The sequence below is a fragment of the Pinus tabuliformis genome, chromosome J, assembly GCF_031772625.1.
Source record: "Pinus tabuliformis cultivar Carrire ecotype Pingquan chromosome J, CPIR1, whole genome shotgun sequence".
Classification (NCBI taxonomy): domain Eukaryota; kingdom Viridiplantae; phylum Streptophyta; class Pinopsida; order Pinales; family Pinaceae; genus Pinus; species Pinus tabuliformis.
The window spans coordinates 1372540344-1372565038 of NC_142295.1; positions in this window are offsets into that span (position 1 = coordinate 1372540344).

A 24695-nucleotide genomic window follows, 5' to 3' on the forward strand; every position below is an offset into this window, starting at 1 on the left:
ACATGTGTTTTTGTTCACTTGAATAATTTTTAAGCCCAAGGCCACTAGGTGTTGGAGGCCATTCCCAGAGTAGCTGGTAACCAAATTGAGTAAGAAAATAGTAATTTCTTATATATTTGAATGTTTTAAACTCATTGGAGTAGGTTTCAGAGGCAGAAGAGGTCATATACAAGTGTTTTTTTTCACTTGAATATTTTTGAAGCCCAAGGCCACCAGGTGTTGGAGGTCATTCCCAGAGCAGCTGGTAACCAAATTGAGTTTAAAAAAAAGTCATTTTTGATAGATTTGAATGTTTTAAACTCATTGGAACAAGTACTAAGAGCATTGGATGCATGTAGCAACAATTTGAACACTATTGAAGCTAATACAAAGGCCCACAATATGAAACTGGACCAAGGAGATGTAGCCCACGAGGGGTGAACTCCTTCAACAAAAAATTGTGTATTGAGCTCTGTTATTTGTGCTTGATGTGTTTTTATATTTTGTTATTCAGCGATTCAATTTCATGCTTTTAAGTTCATGAAAAACACTAAATTTTACCAAGTTATATGAATTGACAATCACATGCTCATTGATAAACTCTCTATGGATAAGCAAACCAAAGAAAAGAAAATTTTATATCTGGAAATGATACTAGAATAGCATTAACTAGCAATCAATTTCAGATCATCAAAGGTGTGTTGTTTACTTGGTTGTCGACATTGTCTATTGGGAATGGCTTGTCAGTTTGACACACTCTATCTATCTACTCGATAAACTAAATTAATTTGGGTTGTGACTCTTCATCGATCGAATTTGTACTTTCGAATTCTTCAAAAGATATTAATTTCAAGAGGGGAGTATGATAATGAGATTTTTGAATTGCAGAAGTACTTGTTCAATTTCTTTATTTTCACTGTCTGGTTGATTTTCACTAGGATTTTCAATTTCTAGTTGATTTATTTGTTCTTCTTCGTTATGTCAAACAACAAGTATCTTTGAATAATTACGTGATGTTTGTTGAATGAATTCTTTAATGGTGGGACTTGCTATTGATACAACCAGAATTTTTTGTATCGCAGGACGAGAGTCATTGATTTCCATCTCGTCTCCCTGCCTTCTAGGACTTATTTGTAGACCATTATTTTTTGTCGTAGTGGGCGATGCTACATCTCTCAACTCATTTGAGGAGTCTCATGCATATTCGCTCACATGCTCTCAATTTTTCATTTTCATCCTCTCGTACTCTTCTCTTATTTGTTCACGTCATTGTTGTCTTTTGTCCCTTGTTATTTTCTGAATATCGGTCAATTGCTTATATTGTCGATTATTGTTTTGTTGTGTACTTTCTTGTTGTTTTTTTCTTGGTTGTCGACCTTATTCCTTCAATATTTACTATTTATGATTTTCTTGTATATTTCTCCAAATTTATTTATTTTCTTCTTTATTTCTCACGACTCATTACCCCCCCTCCCCTAGATGTCATCCTAACTTAGTGTTAGTTGGCAAGGGAATACCCAACAACCATGTTTATTTACTTAAGAAGTAATCCCATGCTTCTTTTGTGTCTTTACATTGGGTGTCGAGGAAGTTCTTCCAGTCAATTTGCCTTTGTTGTTAGTCACTGTTTATTGGAGTTTGCAACAAAGGTTGGTACTCGACGATATGACTAACACCCTTATAGAGGAGGAACTTATGCAAAAGGGTGGGAATCGAACAGAAGAAACTGTTGTGCAGATCGTTAAAGAAATTAGCTTTGACATGTTCAATAGAGGTTCTTTCTACTATTTCTTGTTCTTCGTAGAAATCATCCAAAATTGAATCGACCCACTTGTGCAGATTCATTGATCACCGTTTGATAACTTTAATAAAAGTTGAGCATCATATTCAGTTTGATCGAAAAATTTCTTCATTTCTATCGGGGAACCTTCAATAAACCATTCATGCACTTTTGTGAAATAATTGGCCTTACTAATGATAATATGTTCCTTTTGGCATAGTTCTTCATCTAGTTATTGATTTTCGTCTCCCACCATAGTTGTATGTCTTCCAATGTTAGCATTTATGCTTGCATATTTTTTATGACTTAAGTCCAAAAAAACTGGCAATGGAACCAATGTTCTAATCTAGGGAAAAGTATGCATAGTTACCAACAGTAAGGACATGAAGAATTCACATAACAAAGCATATAAGTAAAGAGAGAAAGAAGAAAAACTAATGGAGAACCAATAGAAACACACTTTTTATTGTATCTCTTAAAAGCCAACAAGAATCGATACATTGATACATCCAAAAATATTTATAGTATTTTGAGATAGTTACAACAGTTTAAATGTTGACCATACTTTTTTTAATTTGAATTAGTCATCGACTTAACAAGATTCTCGACTGACTTACAATATGATTTTTCCAACTCGAGTGGGTTAGTCGACTAAGTCGACTAGCCCCCTCAATACACCTTGATTCACAATTGATCCTAAATAAGCATTAATAGGTATTTGAAACACTCCATCCCCCTCACATGGTGAGCATGATCATTTGAATCAGAGACCGGAGAATCCATTAATTCCAATAAGTTAGCCACCGAATGTGCATCCTTATTAGCACACTTTGCACAAAAGAATGAAACTAAAAAGATTATTCAAGAACTATTAGAGGTCAATGTAATCTATCTAAGCATCGACCATTACTTATCACTCCCAATCATGGTATTAAAGGAGAAAGGAAGATGTCGTATGTTCTTGGATTTCCATGCTCTAAATAAGTTGACCATAAAAGACAAATTTCCCATCTAATCGTTGATGATATCCTATATGAGTTTCATGGTACCAAGTTCTTCACTAACTTTGTCCTTCACTTGATATGTTGAGAAATGGCAACAAGAAATTCCAGTTTAATCTGTCCTTGAATTAAACTGTGAATTACAATCAAATTCTATTCTCATAGCAACTTGTAAATAGTTAATTAAATTTAATTAACTTTATTAACTTAAGAATTTCAAGTTGGAAGTCTTTTTGTAGTCATGTATATGTTCTCCCTAAATTTTAGGGGTTGAGGATGAATTTATTTGAGTTGTAATTAGATAACTTAGTTTGACTGAGTTATAGACAGTTAAACTAGTTCTAACTGTTTGTGGAACTAGTAGAGGTCTAGTAGTGAGTTGATGCACTAGTGCATCCTTAGTGCTACTCCAGCTAACTGAAGGTTCCCTCATTTGAAACACATGCATGTCAATCCATATAAATACCCAGTTGATACTAGAGTGCATGGATAGTGTACTATCAGTTCTATGATGATCCGAGTTGTACAGGTCATGCATGCAATCAGAGAAGGTCCTAGTTTTGGATTGTGAAGTTATGGAGGAAATATTTCCCAATTAAATATGGATTGATCCTCACAGGAATTGTGCAAGGAAATAGGGTCTTCGCAGTCAGCATAAATTGGCCAAGTGTTGGTCAATGCGGACTTGTGAGGCAGAGAGTTGATCATACTTGTGCAGGAATTATTCTTGTGAGAATACTCTTTGTATTATTAGTCAAATTCCTTATTAATGCAATAGATAGTCAGGGTTTTGAGCAGTGGCTTTTCCCAGAGAAACAATTGTGTTATGTGACCTTGATTATCTTCCTCTTGTCGATTGTTGTTTTCATTAATCTATTGGTTTCCGCAGTTTAAAGAGTAGAGTATATTCTTGTCTTTTGTTTTAGTACATTACATGAGTTGTGAATCTACATGAAAATCTACATGGTATCAGAGCTGAAGACAATATACTAGAGGATATTTCTAAGTTTTGAGTTTGGGGTTATAGGTGAAATTTGAATTTCTAATACATACTTCAGGATCATAAAATGACTTTCTATGGTTTGAGGCTCCAGTATGCCTTGGAAGCTAGCTGGAATTATATAGCCTAGAAGGATAGGATTGAGGTTGTGCTAGAGAATAATGGCCTCAAGGAATTCATTGATCAAGGCATTCCTAAGCCAAAAGCATCGAATGCACAGAATCTGGCAAAATGGAAGAAGTGTGTGACGAAGGCGAGGTAGATAATCCTTGAGGGAGTTCGAGACCACATTGTCTTGAGTTTCCATGGTGTTATATTGAATTTGCGTCTATGGATAAACACATTTTCCCTAGGTGTGTAGCTACACCCAGAACAATAGAAATCCCCCTTATCACTATGATGAGTGCTCAATTTATATGGAAATGGAGGTGGTTTTTTCATAAATGAGGGTATTGAATGGCCTTCCAAACTTGGAGTTAGTTTCCATGGGGAAAGGGATGAGAGGATAGGAGGTTAATTGATCCTTAGCCTATCCAAATTCGATCTCATAGGAGGAGATAAGAGATGGGAACCTTCTAGAATGATCTAGAGTCAAGGAATATTCCTAGAAACCAATGTGAATTTCACTCAATATTACCTAGTGTAGGTCAAAGAGGGCCTAAGTGCACTGCAGTGCAGGCCTGAATGGGCCTACCTACTCTACAGCGCAGTTAACCTTGACCAAGGTTGTTCTTATGAAACCATCTCACAAAAAGATAGAAAAGATAGATCAACGCCTTAGAAATAAGCCTCTTCGAGGGGGAAACCTCATTTAATTGCACAAATGAACAATTCTTAGATGATACAAATGAAAAGACTTCCTTTCTATATATAGGAGTCTAAGGGGTCATAATATAATCAAAGCTGACATAAAAATTAAATGTAAGGGCACAATAATAACAATAGTGGGCTTCTATGGGGCAAAATAATAACAATATGGGGACTACATGGGCACAACAATATAATAATGGTGTTGTACTAATAACAATAAGGGGTTACACTAGTAGTATAGGGACCTAACATGCCCCTCTCCTTCAAAAAGTGTTGTCCTCAACGATTGAGTAGTTCTTGATGCTTCTGTATAAATTCTTGTCCTCCCATGTGGAATCTTCAGTGGGTAAGTTCTTCCACTTGATGAGATACTCTGAAACTGATTTATTTCGTAGCTGTCGATTTCTCGATTATGTGACTGCTTCAGGTTCCAATATGATTTTTCCTTCCTTGTCAAGTTCTCGCAATATTGTTTGAACTGGGTTCTTCTACAACTTTTGAATGAGTTCCCACTCCTTTGGGCATATGGATATCTGTAAGGCCTAATGTTTGGAGGAACACTTCCTGGAATCAAATGAATAGCATGATCATGATCACGAATAGGTGAGAGGTCTTTGGGAGTCTCAAATACCTTGGAATGATTGTCCAAAACGTTTTGGAGATATGGAGAAATACATGATTTTGATGTGTGATCCTCTAGTGAACATAATTGTGCAATTACGCCCTGTTTTTCTTTATTTAGAAGCTTTGTCATGCTGTTAGAGTTGATTATCTTTCCAAGTTTCCCTTTGATACCCATCAATTCAACTTCCTTTCCTTCCCAAAAAAAATTCAAGAAAAGTTCTTAAAAATTAAAAGCTATCGTACCCAAAGATTGTAGCCATTGGACTCCTAGTAAAACATCAACACCACCCATTGGAATGGAAATCATTGGGCTATTCAATACACATTCTCCCATTGATAGCTTGATATTATGGCACTTTCTAGAGTAATTTATGGTTTCTCAATTTGCAACCATCACTTGACACTCTGGTGCTGGATATAGGAAGCAATTCAATTCCTTGGCTATCTTACAATTGATAAAATTATGGGTATTGCCTGAATCAATCAACATTATTACCTTTTTCTTCTTGATATGTCCTTCTATCTTGATAGTTTGAGGAGTGGTAATTTCTTCCAATGCATTAAAATATATGGTCGGATTCATTTCTTGATGCTCGATGTGATCTTTCAATTCTTGAACATTTTTCTTCTTGATATGTCCTTCTATATTGATAGTTTGAGGAGTGGTAATTCCGGCCAATGCATTACAAGATATGTTCAAATTCATTTCTTCTTTCTTGATGTGATCTTTCACTTCTTTAACCTTTTTCTTCTTGATATGTCCTTTTATCTTGAGAGTTTGAGGAGTGGTAATTCTTTCCAATGATTTACAAGATATGGTCAGATTCATTTCATCTTTATCTGGGATGGGCTCCTGGGGTATATCCTCTTATTTTGATGTTTCTTGATCATTTTCTTCCTCCTCTTCATAATATATGTAAAACAATTTCTTCTCAGTGCACTTATGACCTTTAGTGGATTTTCTATCACAGTTTTAACAAAACCCTTTTTCTTTTTTTTTTCTTCCAATTGTTGTGGTGTAAACCTTGTAGGTTGTGGAAGGCTAGGAGAAAAAACACTTCCATAATTATAGTCATGAGTGGTGGGATTCCTTGTTTCCATTATTTCACTTTCAATTTTTCTTTCCAACCTGAATGCCTTCTCCAATGAATCAGGTTCCCGAAGACGAACCTCATGTTGAATGTTATCCTTTAAAGTCCCTATGAAGACATCAACCATTTTCTTCTCTGGAATATCATTTACCCTTATATTCAATTTTTGGAATTCCTTAATATGCTTTGCCATTGAACCCTTTTGTTTGAGATTTATCAATTGGCTAAAGAAGGTGTTTATCTTTGTATCCTCATAATGTGTTATCATTTCCTCCGTGAAAATTGACCATGTGACAAGTGGTTTACGAGAATAAAGCCCTTTATACCATAAAAATTGATTTGGTTCTAAATATGAAGATGCAATACATACCTTTTGTAACAATGGTACACCATGTAGATCAAAATATTTCTCCATCTGTAATATCCAATTTACTGGATCCTTGTCATCAAACTTCCTCATCTCGCTTTTTCTTGATTTTAAGAGTTGGATCTTGAAACGTCTATGACTTTGTGCTTTCAGATCTTTAAGTTCTAAAATTTTGGTCTTTAATAGCCCTCTAAGTCCTCTTTCTAACTCTGCAAATATGAGCACAATTGGATTCTTGAAGAAAGATCAATTCCCAATCTCCCGTGATGACCTAATTATAGACTAGTTCAGTAGAGTGAACTTATACGACATGCCACATGTCACTATTTTAGCTTTAGGTTATAAAAAGTATACCCAAACAAGATACAGTCTGTCCTCTTTCTGTAACTTGTTATGAAATTTCAATCTAATGCTCAGAGAGAATGTTATGATGCTTTTCCCAAGGTCAACTGTTTAGGATGTAATTCCGAAGTCTGCAAAAACCCTAACTTCCTCAAATCATATATCCGAAAATATAGTGAGAAAAAGATCTAAAATTTTGACCCGAGCTTCAGCGAGATTTCTTATCAAATGGTTTTTTTTTAGCTTCTGAAATGTCACAAAAAACGGTTATAGCGAAAAGGCATGATGACCTGTTTGGAGCAGCGAAACCCTAGAATCTAAAGCTTTGATACCAAATGTTATGAAACCAGCTCACCAAAATATAGAAAAGATAGATCAACACCTTATAAATAAGCCTCTTCAAGGGGGCAACCTCCTTTACATTACACAAATGAACAATTCTTTTATGATACAAATGACAAGACCTCCTTTCTATATATAGGAGTCTAAGGGGTCATAATATAATCAGAGCCGACATAACAATTAAATGTAAGGGCACAATAATAACAATAGTGGGATTCTATGGGGCACAATAATAACAGTATGGGGACTACATGGGCACAAAAATATAATAAGGGGGTTGTACTAATAACAATAAGGGGTTACACTAGTAGTATGGGGACCTAACAGTTGCGCTGGTGTCCCAAGGAGGCATTTCAGCAAGGTCTCAGGCTAAGAAACTTTCATGGATGGAAGCATTCAATGAGATGACTTGTCTAGGGCATGTAACAACTGAATTAGGGTTTGATGAGCCCTAATTTTACTGATTTGAATGTCGGGAGTGATGTCCCCAAATAGACCTGTAACAGTTGCCCCTAATATGGAATTTTCATCTATGGATAAACACATTTTCCCTAGGTGGGTAGCTACACCTAGAACAACAGAAAGAAAGTAGTTTAACCTTTTCCTATAGTAGATAGATGAGATGAAGGAAATTACTTGTAGTCTTTCGCTTCCTTAATCCCCTTTGAATTGCCCCCAACACTCCCACTTGAACTAAATCCTCTCTATTGGTACTTGTGTCAACAGAAACAGAAACAACAATGATCAAAGCAAACATGATCTATCTACTATAAACCAATGGAATCTAAGACATTGAAACACATGATCATCATAGATATGAACAAGAAGGAAGAGTTTCACCCAATACAGTTCGATCCTATGCCACTCATCCAGCTTCAGTCCAACCCTCGTTACACCAAAAGCACACCAATCCAGCAACATAAAATTACTTGATATGAACTCAAACCTCAAACAAATAGTATTTCCTTACAATATTTAGATTCTAGCCCCCTGATCACTATGATGAGTGCTCAATTTATAGGGACATGGAGGTGGTTTTGTCATAAATGAGGGTATTGAATGGCCTTCCAAACTTGGAGTTAGCTTCCATGGAGCAAGGGATGAGAGGATACGAGCTTAATTGATCCTTAGCCTATCCAAATTCGAGCTCATAGGAGGAGAGAAGAGATGGGATCCTTCTAGAATGATCTAGAATCAAGGAATATTCCCAGAATCCAAAGTGAATTTTGCTCAATCTTGGCCAGTGCAAGTCAAGGAGGGCCTAAGTGCACTACATTGTAGGCTTGAATGGGCTTTCCTATTCTACAACATAGTTATGCCTGACCAAGGCTGCGTTAGTTTCCTAAGGAGGCCTTTCAGCAAGGTCTTAGGCTAGGAAACTTTCATGGATGGAAGCATTCAATGAGATGACTTTTCTAGGGCATGTAACAACTGAATTAGGGTTTGATGAGTCCTAATTGTATTGATCTGAATTTCGGGAGTGATGTGACCAAATAGACTTGTAACAGTTGCCCCCTAAAGCATGAAGTCGAAAATGATCATGTCGAGTGATATGCTTTACGATGTGACAGAAAGGATCTGAAGCGGACGGTGACCTGCATCGATTACAATACATAACATCATGATATTTTGAACTTTTCATGAATTGTTGAGGGAAGGCATATCCGTGCTCAGCATATAAACTTTTCATTACATGTACATAAATCAGATAGTCGTCTATAGATATAGACCCTTGATAGGATAACCATCTGTGTAAAGCCATCGTACAGATGATTTAGTACTCTCCTGAAATCATAGCCCGGATGGATGAAACTAGATTCGAGGTCTTCTATCTCATCCAATCGTTCGCTCAAGTACGAGTCTAACCATGTGAAAATGTGATCTGAAGTCGAACATGGGAAGATACCATCTAATTACCAGCGAATGATGTAAGTTGCTAACAGATGTGAGAGAGATCACCGATAATGATAATGATTCTTAAGGTACTGTAGTACATTTTGCATGGTGTGAATAGATGTTTTGATGTCGAACACCATACAAAGTCTTTCGATCGAAGGCTAGTGATGTCAATTGGTCGTTGAAAGCGAGAAACTTGCCATTGATGTATGCAAGCCCCAAGGTACTGAAAGGGTGTTTCTAAGTAAACTTCTTGGATAATGTGTTGATGTCGACAAGAAGTGACTCATTGCAAGAGGGCCTTGATGTATCCCCGATCAACGACATGAAACGAGTGTAATGATTTTGAAGATAGAATTTGACTAACGAAACAAGGTTCGGGAATGGAGGTCATGAAAATGAAGGTTTATGAGTATTGCAAAGGATGAAGTTTACTAAGTGACTTCCCTTGAACATGCCAGTGACACTAAATGAATTGGCAGCATTGACCCAAAACAAAAGTGATGGATGGTGTGATAGACCATAGGTATGATAACTATCAAGCAGATAACCCAACCCAAATAGTCACAGAGATGAAGTGAAAGTGTCATGTTCAAGAGTGACTTGCTACCATAAAGTGATTTATCCCTTTTCCCATTTTCCCAGTCATTGCTAACTAGTACCTCTTTATTTTTTAACAAGCTTGAGGAGGATAACATATGCTTGTCGTATAATTTCACCCTTCGGGTGAATCCATCGCTATGTGATGTTTTAATGAGTTTAGTGAATTTGAAAGTCGGTCTTGTCATGATGGACAAGTTTGTTGCTATTTGATGTTTTAACGAGTTTAACGACAATGAGAACTTGGTCCTTTTCATGTTTAGAGAGTTTTAAAAGGGACAAAAAGAAAACTCCACAAGTTATTTTTCGTAAATTTGTCTCTCAAGTCTGAAAAAGTGTAAAATAATACAAGAGAGAACCTATTGACCATGTTCGATCAATGTATTCATTTTTCGTAAGTAATCTATCTCAGCCTGGAAAAGGGTTAAACTTATATTAAGTAGATGGCGTTTCCAATCCGTTTACGAGCTAAAAAGGACAAGTGCTTGGAAATATTTTTATGTTTCGAGAGTCTGAAAAGATCTTAAATAGGACTCCACTTAGAGGAACGAGTGGTGTCTAGGATAGAGGATAGCAATTAGTTCCGGTGATGTTGGAACTTCTCAAAACATGTTAATTTATGTGAAGAGGATAGCTAATAAGACCACTCATTTCAACTGTGCCTCAAAAAGGGTGAAAGCGTATGATTGGCCAAGCAGATAGTGACAACAGAAGGAGAAAAACCAAGGCTCATCTGACAGAAGAGGCTGATAGAATGGAAATCACGAAGGTTAAGATGGAGATGGGTTCATTTTTACACAATCTTGAACGATAGGGAACTATGCTTGGATTCAGTTTCATGTTGACACAAGCTTGAAATGAAAAACTATGCTTGGATTGGTTTACATGCCCCCAGCATGATGACTTGATTCTAGGTGCATGCCCCCCAAGCTTCATTGCATTAGCTTGACACAAGACAAGGAACTCTACTCATAACCTTTGTTTCATTTTTTAACGAGGTTGACACAAGACCAGGAACTATCCTCATATCCTTTGTTTCATTTTTGAATGAGGTTGACACAAGACCAGGAACCATCCTCATGATTCCTTGGTCCTGACCCATAAGAGGTCATGACTTCCAAGAAGTTCTCATCATATGGGAGAACAATGCTCTGGAAGGGATACGTAGCAAGGAATCCATTAGATGGATTTGGTTCCAATGCCCCCAGTACATAATGCACAACATCACGAAATTGATCGTTAGTTGATGTAGGCATGGAACGGGTTGCCACATAATTGACCCATGGCAGGGAAGATACCATTGGGAAAAAAGGACCATTTAGGGAATATCATTGACTATAAGCCATATTTGAACCGGGAAATGAAAGCTGGTCAACGATGACAATTCTGCCTTCATGCAGGAAACACATCACTCGAAAGAGTGTTGAAACAATAGCTTCCATGTCATAAACATAGTCGCGCCCAAGAAGTAAATTGTAATCTAAAGGGCCTCGGACTACCATCACATTGAGATAAACAATTTTTCCTCCCAAAGTAACATTGAGGAAGGATCCCTAATGGTTGATTGGTTTCTCTGTTAAAAGTCAACAGATTCTGGGTAATAGGCACAAGTGGTGGTGAACCGACCGCTTGCCAAGCAGTGGAGGAAAGGATACTCACAGATGCACCTTCATCTATAATAGTGCTAGATATAATCATATTATAAACCTGTACTATGATTTGGAAAGGCACATAAGAAGGAAGACGACATCCTGCCAATCGATTTCAATCAAAGGAAGTGACCACACTACTTGGAGGGGGTACCATAATAACGGGATAATTACCCCCTTGAGATACAAGAACAAGAGGATTTTCCTCTTTTCTTGATGGAACAAGAGGATTGCCTCCAAGCTCATTGGAATCTGAAGAAACTAAAAGAACTTGAGTGGTATCATACTCACTCTCTATGGGAAAGGTGTGATTAATTGAAGGTGAAATCAGGTCAACTGTTTCCTCAACCTGTGATTGGTCGGGTATAGACTCATGGGATTCACATTCAGAGAGAGTGGGTTTGACCTACGATTGATTTGGGTCAGTCACTTCATCAACTAGTGAAGGATTAAGGGAGAGTCTCTTGTAACCAGATGGAAGTCGTTGCGGATAAGCAGGATGGTTATCCAACACTTTTTGGGATTCATCCAGATAGGGACAAAGGTGAATGGAGTGATTCCCTTCACATAACCTACAAGAAAACTTAACTTTACCCTTCTTTCCATGAACTTTACTACCACTAGTTGATGGTGTGTCACCAGCATGATCTCCAGAAGTTGATGACACAGAATGATGTGAACGAGAAGACCATTCTTCTAAGATCTGACGAATACCAGAATAGTTTCAAAGAAAATGGTCTCCCATACAAAGTTTGCAAGGATATCAAAGTTTGTGAGGCTTATCGGACGGCTTCTCAGAAGTTTCATTCGAAGCAATGGTTGCTTGGTTGCCCCCTACGGAATTTTCTTCTTCTTCTTCTTCTTCCCTTTCTTCTTCTTTTTATCCAGGTGGAGGAGTACACGATTGCAGAGAAATCATGACATTTTGAACCAAGGAGGTTCAAAACAATCATATTGGCAAGCTAATGGTAAATCCCAGAAGGGATAATGTAGCCATATATGGAGCACCAATATTTCTGAAAGGAGGAAAAGGATTAGGATTCCCATCAAAAGGAATTCCTTGATCGGTGGACTCTAGAGTTGTTGCCATATGTCTCAACCTAAAATCAACTAAGGAGTGACGTGGAGGATGTTATCCGCCGTCAATTAATTTTATTTTAATCAAAATAACATAACAAAATAAAAGAGGGATAATCAAGGCAAAAGGATTACCAAGTAACTGTGAATTGTAATATACTGCCTCAGTAAACCAAGGACTTAACATACGTGCAGGAAATCTCCCCAAATGCTGTGTTTGGTGTATCACAGTGTACAAGGTGGCTGACTCAGTTACCTAAGTATGGATAGCAACCTAATGTAGTCCTCCCATATATACCTGAAATTACATGGAGGCCCAATCCGTGTTAGTGATGTCTAATGCGAAACCGCACAGTGAAAGCATTCCTTTATACTTTTCGTACTATAACACCGCCTTATATACCCGAATGTACGTGGACGAGCTATGATATACTTATGTACGTGGAATGAGGTATCACACTCGAAATGTATCGCAGACCATTAGCAATAGTTGCTATGTTTAATGGCGCCTTAACACATCTCTAGCCTAGACCTCTAAATGTTATGCGTTAAGTTACAATGCTCTATTAGGTTAATTCAGATAACTTTTTAAGTTGATATTGTTTAGGATTTTGTCTTTCAGGTTCACTACGTGATGTCTTTGAAATTCCTAGAATGCAACTATGATGATAAAATTTCTTTTCATTTGATTTGAATAATGAAAACCTTAATTAAAAGGGATAGAGGAATCAGAATATTTAATCAAAGAGCATAGAGCACATCTAATGCAACTTTCCCTATACTATTCCTACAAGCACACACAAACCTCTAAATGCATAATGCAAGATTTTTTTTTCATTTCCCTTAATGTTTAGATGAACAAAAGGAAACTAAATGCACATACAATCAATCAATACTTTTGCAAGAAATGAAGACTTTACGACAGTTTCTTTTTCAAAGAAATGAAGACTTTATGATACTTCCTTTTCAGAAAAGATTAATTAACTATAAGCTAACTTTGACAATGAATTGGTAATGATAAAGAAATCACTTAAGAAACACTAAAAAATCAAGGCCAAAGTAGGGCTAGGAGAAGAAATACAAATTGTTTCAAAACCATTGAAAACATTGATCTTTCGACAAACAAAATCAGAAGTAAATTTGGGAAAAACCAAGCCAAAGGTGGTTTTTTTAGCCTAAGAGGGATCAGCGCAGCCCAGATTGGGAGACAATGCACTGTGTCTAAGCTAAGGCTGCTCTGCAAAGCACTGTGTTAAGACCAACACTGCGCTGGTGCCAGAGAGCCCAATCAGGAGACATCTAATCACAAATTTTTTACCAAAAACACTTCAAAATGATTGAAATAAAATCAATAAAGTCAAGAAAAGTCTACTAGGATGTAATATAATGAAGGTAAACTACCAGGAACTGCAGTCGCTCCCCAGTGGAGTCGCCAATTTGTTATATGGAATTTGCATCTACGAATAAACACATTTTCCCTAGGTGGGTAGCTACACCTAGAACAACAGAAAGAAAGTAGTTTAACCTTCTCCTATAGTAGATAGATGAGATGAAGGAACTTACTTGAAGTCTTTCACTTCCTTAATCCCCTTTGAATTGCTCCCGTCACTCCCACTTGAACTAAATCCGCTCAATTGTTACTTGTGTCAACAGAAAAAGAAACAACAATGATCAAAGCAAACATGATCTATCCACTATAAACCAATGGAATCGAAGACATTGAAACACATAATCATCATAGATATGAACAAGAATATGAGAAAAGGAATAAAGAACTTTATTAATGTAGAAGGAAGAGTTTCACCCAATATAGTTCAATCCCGTGCCACTCATCTAGCTTTAGTCCAACCCTCGTCACACCAATCCAGTGGCATAACATTACTTGATATGAACTCAAACCTCAAACCAATGGTATTTCCTTACAATCTTCAGATTCTAGCCCCCTGATCACTATGATGAGTGCTTAATTTATAGGGAAATGGAGGTGGTTTTTTCATAAATGAGGGTCTTGAATGGCCTTCCAAACTTGGAGTTAGTTTCCCTAGAGAAAGGGATGAGAGGATAGGAGGTTAATTGATCCTTAGCCTATCCAAATTCAAGCTCGTAGGAGGAGATAAGAGATGGGATCCTTCTAGAATGATCTAGAATCAAGGAATATTCCCAAAATCCAATGTGAATTTCACTCAATATCACCCAGCGTAAGTCAAAGAGGACCTAAGTGCACTATAGTGCAGGCCTAAATGGGCTGCCTGCTCTGTAGTGCAGTTACCCCTGAGCAAGGTTGCGTTGGTGTCCCAAGGAGGCATTTCAGCAAGGTCTCAGGCTAGGAAACTTTCATGGATGGAAGCATTCAATTAGATGACTTGTCTAGGTCATGTAACAACTGAATTAGGGTTTGATGAGCCCTAATTGTATTGATCTGAATGTCGGGAGTGATGTGCCCAAATAGACCTGTAACACGTGGGAAAGAAACTTTGTATGCTATGTGGAAAGCATTAACAGACTTATTCCAGAATAACATTGACCATAGGAAGTTGGCACTAAAAGACAAACTTCAAAAAATCAAGATGGAGAAAGGCAAGACCATTCCAAAATACTTGACCAAGTTCATCACTATCATGATGAGCTTGGAAGTGTTGGAATAATCATTGTCGAGGATGATATGGTGAACCTAGCACTCCTAGGTCGTCCTAAGAGTTGGAAGAATTATCAAGACTCTGTCAATGGCAGGGAGAAGCTACCATATTGGGAATGAATGTGGTCAGATTTGATGTAGGAGGAGATTATAAAGAACAGCAGAGATGGTTCCTCATCAAAGACTAATGATGAGGAAAATTGTACCTTAGCGGGTAAGGCAAGGAAGGGGAAAGGGAAGGTGTCCCATTCCAAATCAGATTATTGTCATGGAGGTAAGAAGAAAAACATGTCAAAAGTTAAGTTCTTTCATTGTCATGAGCTGGGACACTTTGCTACAAATTTTCTGCTCAAGAAGTCCAAAAAGAAGTCCTCAAGAGGAGCGGCGGGTGAGGCTTTGGTGTCTTAATTCAAATTGGAATTTATTCTCATTGCATGCATGGTGTCATCAATGATGGGTAATGTATGGTACCTTGATAGTGGAGATTCATTCCACATGAATGGTGATAAGGAGTTGTTTAGTGATTGGAGGAGAAGGATTTCTAGATGGATATCGAGATGGGTGACAATGGAAGGTATAGTGCTACTTGAATGGGCACAGTTACTTTTCAAAGAGAGTAGGGTGTTCCTCTCACCTTTAGAGATGTTATGTATGTGCTCGAGTTGAAGAAGAACTTAGTATCGGTTGCCATGTTGGAGGATAAAGGTTATGGTTTGGTCTTTAGCAAAGAAAAGGTGTTCCTTCGACACATAGCAATGGGTCAAGTAAAGAAGATAAGGATTCGAGTTAAGAATATCTCTAAGCTGGAGGTAGAGGATTATGCTGCTTTGAGCACGAAAGCAGAGAAGGTGCATATCTGAGATGTTGGCAAGTTGTGGCACAGGCGATTGGGTCACTTTCATCATGGGGCTTTGAAAATCATACAACAGATCTCTACTGGTCTTCCCAAAGGTACGCTAGAGCAAGTTGATACATGCAAGGGGTGTACTTTTGGAAAATACACCAAGGCTTCATTTCACGACAGAGATAGTCAAGCAAAGACGATTCTAGAGCGAGTCCATTAAGATGTGTGTGGATCGTTCATGATAGCATCCACGACCAAACATAGGACCTACTATGTTATATTTATTGACGAATTTTCTCGTAAATGTTGGATATTTTTTATGTAGAAGGATCAAAATTTCACAAATTTTTTTTAATTTAAAGCATTGGTCGAGAAAGAGTTTGGTAAGAAGGTTAAAGCTCTGAGGAGTGATAATGTTGAAATTTTATGACTAAAAAATTTCCTACAATCCCAACCTGATTTTAATTTCACGTTATCACTCCCATTTAGTTAAATGTCCTTTCCCATAAACATACATTCAACATATAGAATTCTGGAAATGAAATTTTGAAATTAAAACACATGGGAGTGTCAACACATGCTAAAAATAAATATGGACATAAACAAACCAGCAACACACATAAAAATACACAGAGTTTTGGTCAACTTAGACCCAGGTAAAACCCCTTCAATCTTCTCTGGGGAAAATCTGTTAGAGAGCTCTTCAATTTTATTTGTCTTTCAAGTTCAGGAAAAATACATTTGCAGACAAAATAAAACAACAAAAAACAACTTATCTCTTCAGCCCAAAACTCCTTGAAAACCATTCCCACTTTGCTTTGATTTCTATGCCCACTTGTGTTAGGATATTCCGACACATAGGAAATAGTTAAGTATAACTTGGTCTAGTGTATAGTTAGGTAAAGTGTGTTTCTTTAGTATGTACTTTTTGTAACTTACAATCTGACGGTCATGATATGTTATAGACATGAAGTGATCTGACGGTTCATTCTCTCCTCAGTATTACCGACACTTGATCTATGGCTTAACACCTCATTGGTCCATGATCTCTATTTAAAGAGCATGGAGGGTCATTTGTAAGGTGACCATTCATGAGAGAAGTTTATGTGAATTTTCTTTCTTTTACATTAATAAATTCCCTGAAGTAGTCGCGTTGGCTCAATCCATGGATTGTTTCCCTCTTTGAGGGTTTTAACCACGTCAAGAATACCGGTGTACTGATATGTGATCTATTCTGGATTTAAGACATCTGTGGTTTATATCTTTTGACTTAGTTACCAGAGAATCCACAGTACGAACCATTTTCTGTCAAAGTTTCAAATCCCAACCGGGATCCATCATCAAGACATTATGAATGATGATATAAGAAGAGCTTATTTAAAGGATATAAAATCTATGTTTAATTTGTGCAAAATGAGATTATTGTCACGACAGTTCTTAAGAAAATGAAGGACTGCAGCTCTTCTTGCTATCTTCACTCTAAATTTTTTGAGTAAAATGATTTCACTCCAAGTATCCCCTCCGTATAGGGACAAGATTCTGGATTTAAGACATCTGTGGTTTATATCTTTTGACTTAGTTACTGGAGAATCCACAGTACGAACCATTTTCCGTCAACGTTTCAAATCCCAACCGAGATCCATCATCAGGACTTTATGAATGATGATATAAGAAGAGTTTATTTGAAGGATATAAAATCTATGTTTAATTTATGCAAAATGAGATTATTGTCACGACAGTTCTTAAGAAAATGAAGGTCCGCAACTCTTCTTGCTATCTTCACTCTAAATTGTTCAAGTAAAATGATTTCACTCCAAGTATCCCTTTCGTATAGGGACAAGATTCTGGATTTAAGACATCTGTGGTTTATATATTTTGACTTAGTTACCGGAGAATCCATAGTACGAACCATTTTCCGTCAACGTTTCAAATCCCAACCAGGATCCATCATCAGGGCTTTATGAATGATGATATAAGAAGAGCTTATTTGAAGGATATAAAATCTATGTTTAATTTGTGCAAAATGAGATTATTGTCATGACAATTCTTAAGAAAATGAAGGTCCACAGCTCTTCTTGCTATCTTCACTCTAAATTTTTCGAGTAAAATGATTTCACTCCAAGTATCCCCTTCGTATAGGGACAAGATTTTGGATTTAAGACATCTGTGGTTTATATATTTTGAATTAAACAACAGATGTCTTAAATCCAAAATCTTGTCCCTATACGGAGGGGATACTTGGAGTGAAAACATTTTACTCGAAAAATTTAGAGTGAAGATAGCAAGAAGAGTTGCAGACCTTCATTTTCTTATGAATTGTCGTGACAATAATCTCATTTTGCACAAATTAAACATATATTTTATATCCTTCAAATAATCTCTTCTTATATCATCATTCATAAAGTCTTGATGATGGATCCTGGTTGGGATTTGAAACGTTGATGGAAAATGGTTCGTACTGTGGATTCTCCGGTAACTATGTGATCTATTTTTGAGCGACGTCCTTTGGTGTTCTATCTGAGGAACTTATCCTGTAAATTCCTACATGGTACCAAATCTATTTGAGGGTTGCATCTGTTGGTGATCCAAATCCAAAGCCAGTACAACTGCATCTGACTATAGTTTCCTAGATCTATTGTTTCTGACCGCTTTCGGGCCGAGAGGACTGCTTCATTGTGCTAGGAGAATTTGTTCCAGTGAGGAACCTCTTTCGTTTCAAGCAAAAAGGTTTCCGGTATCCTTTGCTACGTCATTTTTAAGATCTAGAAGTATACAGTCTTTATTTGTAGTTTTAGTTATTTGTCTCTTTTTATTTTGGTTTATTTATCTCTCTGTTTTTTATTACCCAATCCATACCTTTCATTTTTGCGTATGTTCTTTTCCCAGCGACTCTATGCGATCTAGGCAAATTAGAAATAAAAATGAAGGATTTTTCTCATGCCTATGCTCTTTTCCGCTGCACCTTAGTGTGATCTCAGAAAATCAGAAACATTGAGGAAAATATTTAGTTTTGTGTGTTGTTTTCTTCCGGATTTTTCGCATCCATGATTTGTTTGTATCGACGTTTCGAGCCCTCCACCATGGCTCATCATCATGATAGTTCAATAATTGTGTAGGACAGATCTCCTTGAGTTTTAATAAATAAGGATGAGAGATGCACAGGGAATGGAAGCCAACTTTGTTTTTTATAAAATAATAATTTTAAATTGATTTAAAAATATTTAATTATGTAATTGAATTGTTTAATTTTTAACTTATGTTTATATAGTTTCATTAATTAATTAATTTTATTTATTTAATTATTTTTGGAAATGTTTAATTATGTAATAGAATTGTTTAATTTTTAATTATATGTTCAAATAGTTTAATTATATTAATATTTGTTTCTTTATTTTTCAATATCAGTGTCATAATTGAATTGTTTAATTTTTAGTTTTATGTTTATATAGTTTAATTAATTTATTAAACTATATAAACATAAGTTAAAAATTAAACAATTCAATTACATAATTAAATATTTTTAAATCAATTTAAAATTATTATTTTATAAAAAACAAAGTCAGCTTCCATTCCCTATGCATCTCTCATCCCTATTTATTAAAACTCAAGGAGATTTGTCCTACACAATTACTGATCTATCCTGATGATGAGCCACGATGGAGGGCTCAAAATGTCGATACAAACAAATCACGGATGCGAAAAGTCTGAAAGAAAACAACACACAAAGCACTGCTCACAAAAGCCTCAAAACAATAAAATATTTAGTTTCTGACGAAATCTACCTCCAAGTCGTAAGGTTTGGTTTTTTTTGCATGTTCATTTTAGGTTGTGTGGTTTTTTGTTTTGTAGGCGAAAAATGGCTTTAAAAAAAGAAAAAACTTTTCCTTTTTTCCAAAAATTACCAACTTTTTAAATTAGCTCACTTGGTCCAAAGTTACTTTATGAGAATAGAGGTCTTGGGTTCAAGTCTTTTTTTTTGAGTTACTTTTTCAAAAAGCACATGTAACTTATGTTTTAAAGTTACTTTATGTAAAAATGTTCTCACCCATTATAAAAAGTGAGTCACTTATAATTCTAAAAAAAAATTATCTTTTATTTAAGTTACAATTTAGTGGGTAGCTCAAAAAGTACCATTGTAAAAGTGACTTTCCCTTATTTATAAAAGTGCGTCACATAAAATCTTTTTTTAAAGTGAGCTAATTAGATTAAGTTTGGAAGGGGGTGGTATTTTTTTTTTTAAATATAATATTATCATTCACTTTTGCACAATTCACGTACTTCGTCAGCGTTTTCAACAACTTTTGTTCAAAAAACCATAACTTCTTCATCCATAAGCCATTTTCATAACCGTATTTTTTGAATCGACGTAATTTTTTGAGATATTTCCATTGGAACACTTAGTTTCAACATCTATAGCTTCAGTTTCTGTTAAAATGGAAATTACGTGCCAAGTTATTCTTGACAGCACCAACTACTTCCAATGGTTTTCCTACATTGAGGATTTACTTCGAAGTAAAGGTTTTTATAGAATAGCCTCAAGCCAAGAGGATAAACCTAAAGATGAAGATAAGCAAGCCAAATGGGAAAATACGCAAGATCAAACACGTGGGTTGATAGGAATGTATATTTCTCCAGACCTTATTTTCCATATCGCAGAACTTGATACCCCTGATGAAGCAATGAAACAGCTCAATAAAGTTTTTGGAATTAAAAATGAAATTAGAGCCTATCAACTCGAAAATGAATTGCTTACGTTGGACCCCAATAATTTTTCTTCCATTGAAGACTTTTTGTCCAAGTTCAAGACCCTTAGACTTCTCTTGAAAGGTGTTAAGGTTAAGAAAGAAGATGGTATCCTTATCTATTCCATTCTTACTGAGTTGGGACTAGCCTACTTTGTGTTTGTTTCCACCTTCTATTCTATAAGAGAAGTCTTTATTTCTCAATGACAAGACTACAAGTCCCCCTCTTTTGATGCCTTCTGTGATTCTTTAATAAGAGAACAAGAAAAACTCTTACATCTTGGTTTTCTTAATATTGGAAACTCTTCTAAGAAAGCCTTAGTAGCCCAGCATCAACCAAATTCAAAGAATCCTAAGAAGCAACATCCTAAAAAGAATGGTCCTAAACCAAACAAGGGTCCTAAGCAATTTCAGTCTCAAAATGAAAAATCAATTCAAAAAAATGATAAGGTGTTAGTTTTAGGTATGTTCTATGCTTAGAACAATTTATTTCAATTTTCATGGTTAGCTCAATATCTTTTCTAGATTAGCAATCACATCAGCATTAAAGTAAACTGCAAATAGAACATAAACATAAATCACAGAAGACAAGCCAATACAAGAGGACACAAGATGTGGCGCTAGCCAGGGACAAACCCCAATGTGGGGAAATCCTTGATCAATTCTTCTTCTATGTTCTTCAATAGTTCAACAAAGAGAAGGAGAGAGATATTACATTTACAACAGAAGTCAACACTTTGAATTTCTATATCTACATGAGATCAGTTGAAGACATGTTGCTTTAACTGACTCTCTAAGGTGACTGCTTCACCTATCATAGTGCTGCATCTCGTCCACTTGCTGCACCTCACCGTGTTGCACCATGTTGCACTTATCATCACAATGCTGGACCTATTGACCATACTATGCATTTCATGTTGTTGCTCCTGTCACTGTGCTGCTCCAATCATTGAGCTGCTCTTATCACAGATCTGCTCCTAATGTTGTACTCATCGTTGATCTGCACTCAATGTTGCACCATCACTGATCTGTACTCAATGACTGCTATGTTGCATTTCATCATCAATTGCACCACTGTCTTGCTGTCACCTACATGCTGCATAACGCAATACTATAGCTCTATCATGGAACAGCCTTAGCTTCTTGCTATGGCTTGCAACCTAGCAAAACAGCTAGCTGTAGCAAGAGATTCTTCCAACAGATATCATGAACCATTTATACATACTCGGACATAATCTTGTTACAACGTTGTTTTCTATACTTGACTTTGTTGTCAGCACTTTGATCCACCAACCAAGTAAATAGTCCTAGGAACAAATCATGTCCAAACATATATGTTGCCACCTACAGCATCTTGTTGTAATACACTAACTCTTGCTGCAGTTTTAGATCCACTTTCCTTGTTGTGTCTAAGGGTCCTTTTATACATAGATAAGGGCTCCTTCAATTAATGTTTTTCTCCTATATTTGCTGCAGCCAGAATGTCCTCCATTAGGACTGTCACAAAGGGCAACATTGGTCCTCCTTTGACAGCGAATGAGGGCATACCAGAGTGCATCTTAAACTTATGTTTGGACAACGGTTTAATGTACAATTTGACCCTTGCTAGGAACCTTGTTAGCATTGGCTTGAACCTCCTTCTTGGACTACTGTTAGAGTAGATAGGAGCCTCATCAAAATAAGGATTAGGGCTCCTAGATTGGGCTACATAATAGTGCCTCTTGACTCCTTTAAAACTACGGATTAGATCCCTTCCTTAGACAGCATATAACTCTCTTCCTTGATTGTGTGTGCATCTCTCACTTGACTACGTCTAGGGCACTAGATTGTGACACTTGATTGGACTACGGTTAGAGCTTGTCAAGCCTTTCTCTTTACAGCGAATACATGCCTCCTTTTGGTGCCAATGAAACCCCCATTGACTGCAGCCTAGGAGTCTTCTTTCTCTGTGAATATGACCCTTTAGGACAACGTTAGGTTGCTTAGAATATAGGTCTCTCCTTGAAGCATAATGGGATCATCCTTCGCCTTCTTGACTACATTCTAGAATATCTCCTTCCATGGCTGTGATTTGATATTCGTTAGGGCATTAGGGTATCATGAGGCTTCTTCCTTTTACAGCTTATTGGGGCATCATTAGGCCAGCGTATATCCTAGGGCACTCCCTCTAGATCTCATCTTCATCAAACCCAAAAATAGGATAAACAGAGATCACAAGAGTGAGTGTGTCAAATGACTTAAAGTCCTCTTCTATTTATACTAAAACATAGAGCACAAGAAGGGGTTATTTGGTGGCTAGCCGACCTTGACGATTGTCCCATAATACAAATAAATTTCCATGAATACTTATCGGAATCGGATGATCTTTAGATCAATCCTAGACCTTTCGATGAGAGGGATCCAAGAAAAATATCAGCTTCCATTAATAAGATGGCCCACATGGATTTTGGCCCTAGTTTCCAATTTTAACACTCCCTCTCAACTAGGGAGAACTCCATCCGCTGATCCATATGTCCAACTGTACTATCTCTGTCATCGGTGCCCTGCGCTGCTCTGCTTTGCTAAGCTCTGCTTTACTTTTCTCTACTCTGCTTTGTTGAACCATGAAGAAGAATAATTGATCGAGAATGTCTCATACCATTCTCTACTGACCCGAAGTCATTTTTATTGTTCCCAGATCAATATCACAAGAGAGCATCTCAAACCACTCATACTGATCCCAAATCAGTTTCATTGATCCCAGATCAATGGAGGTCATCCTAGCATAGGGAGTATGGTAGATACAACGATGCGTCCATCGATAGTATTACTATGGTCCCTATCCTCATTTCCCTTCTCATTGATCAGATGAGAGGTACTTCCCATGAGTCCCAGACTGCATGGGTAGGATGCCTCAACAGGAGAACTAATCATCCTGTCCAGTGGATGCCACAGAGAACTAATCATCCTGGCCTACAGGAGAACTAATCATCTTGTTCCACAGTCGCCACGAAGAACGAATCTTCCAAGCCCCCAGGAGAACTAATCATTCTGTTCCACAGTCGCCACGGGGTGTCACAAGGGAAGGTTGAACTTTTTACCCTGTACATAGTGCACCACCAGGGGATGGTGAGTCACCTTGTGGTCACATGTCGCTCCAATAAGTACCCCAAGCCCCCCAGAGCTCCCAGAGCTCAATGTATGCAACATGTAGGACCTTTTTACAAAGGTCTCTCAACGACTCCAGGTTGTTCGGGAAAATCACAGATTTGATCTTTCCCTGGGGCTTTGACAAGGTGTATGCGACCTGTATATCAATCTCAATGCGATGGAGCTTCCTCGCTCATCGACTTACCATATCCCAGATAATGTAGTATCTGATGTCTATCTGCTGGAGCAATCATCAAATACGAGATTTCTCAATAATCGAATCCCCCCTGGTTATCACAAAGAATCACAGTGGTATTCATAAAATGTACAAACAGTTCGCTGAAGAGCTTCCTCAACCAGGTAGCTTCATATGAGATCATACTCATAGTTATGTATTTGGTCTCGGCGGTGCTTATAGCAACCGACTTCTGCTTCCTGTTCATCCATGATATCGAAGCAGAACTCAAAGAGAAACATCACTTAAGAGTGCTCTAGTGATCCTCCACATTGCCTGCCCAATCAGCATTTGAATAATCATGCAATTTCATATTTCGGGTAGTGTATCTCAATCCATGAGAGATTGTGCCCCGAAGATATCTCAGAAGATTCGTGGCACCAATCTAGTGAGGCTCAACCAAATATGAGCTCACCATGCTAACTGCAAAACATATGTTCGGATGGAATTTCACCAAGAACATCAACGCGAATGAGTTTATGAAATTCAAAGGCATTTCCCAAATCTGGTCCGACATCACTACCATATAACTTCTGAAAGTTAAGATCCTCG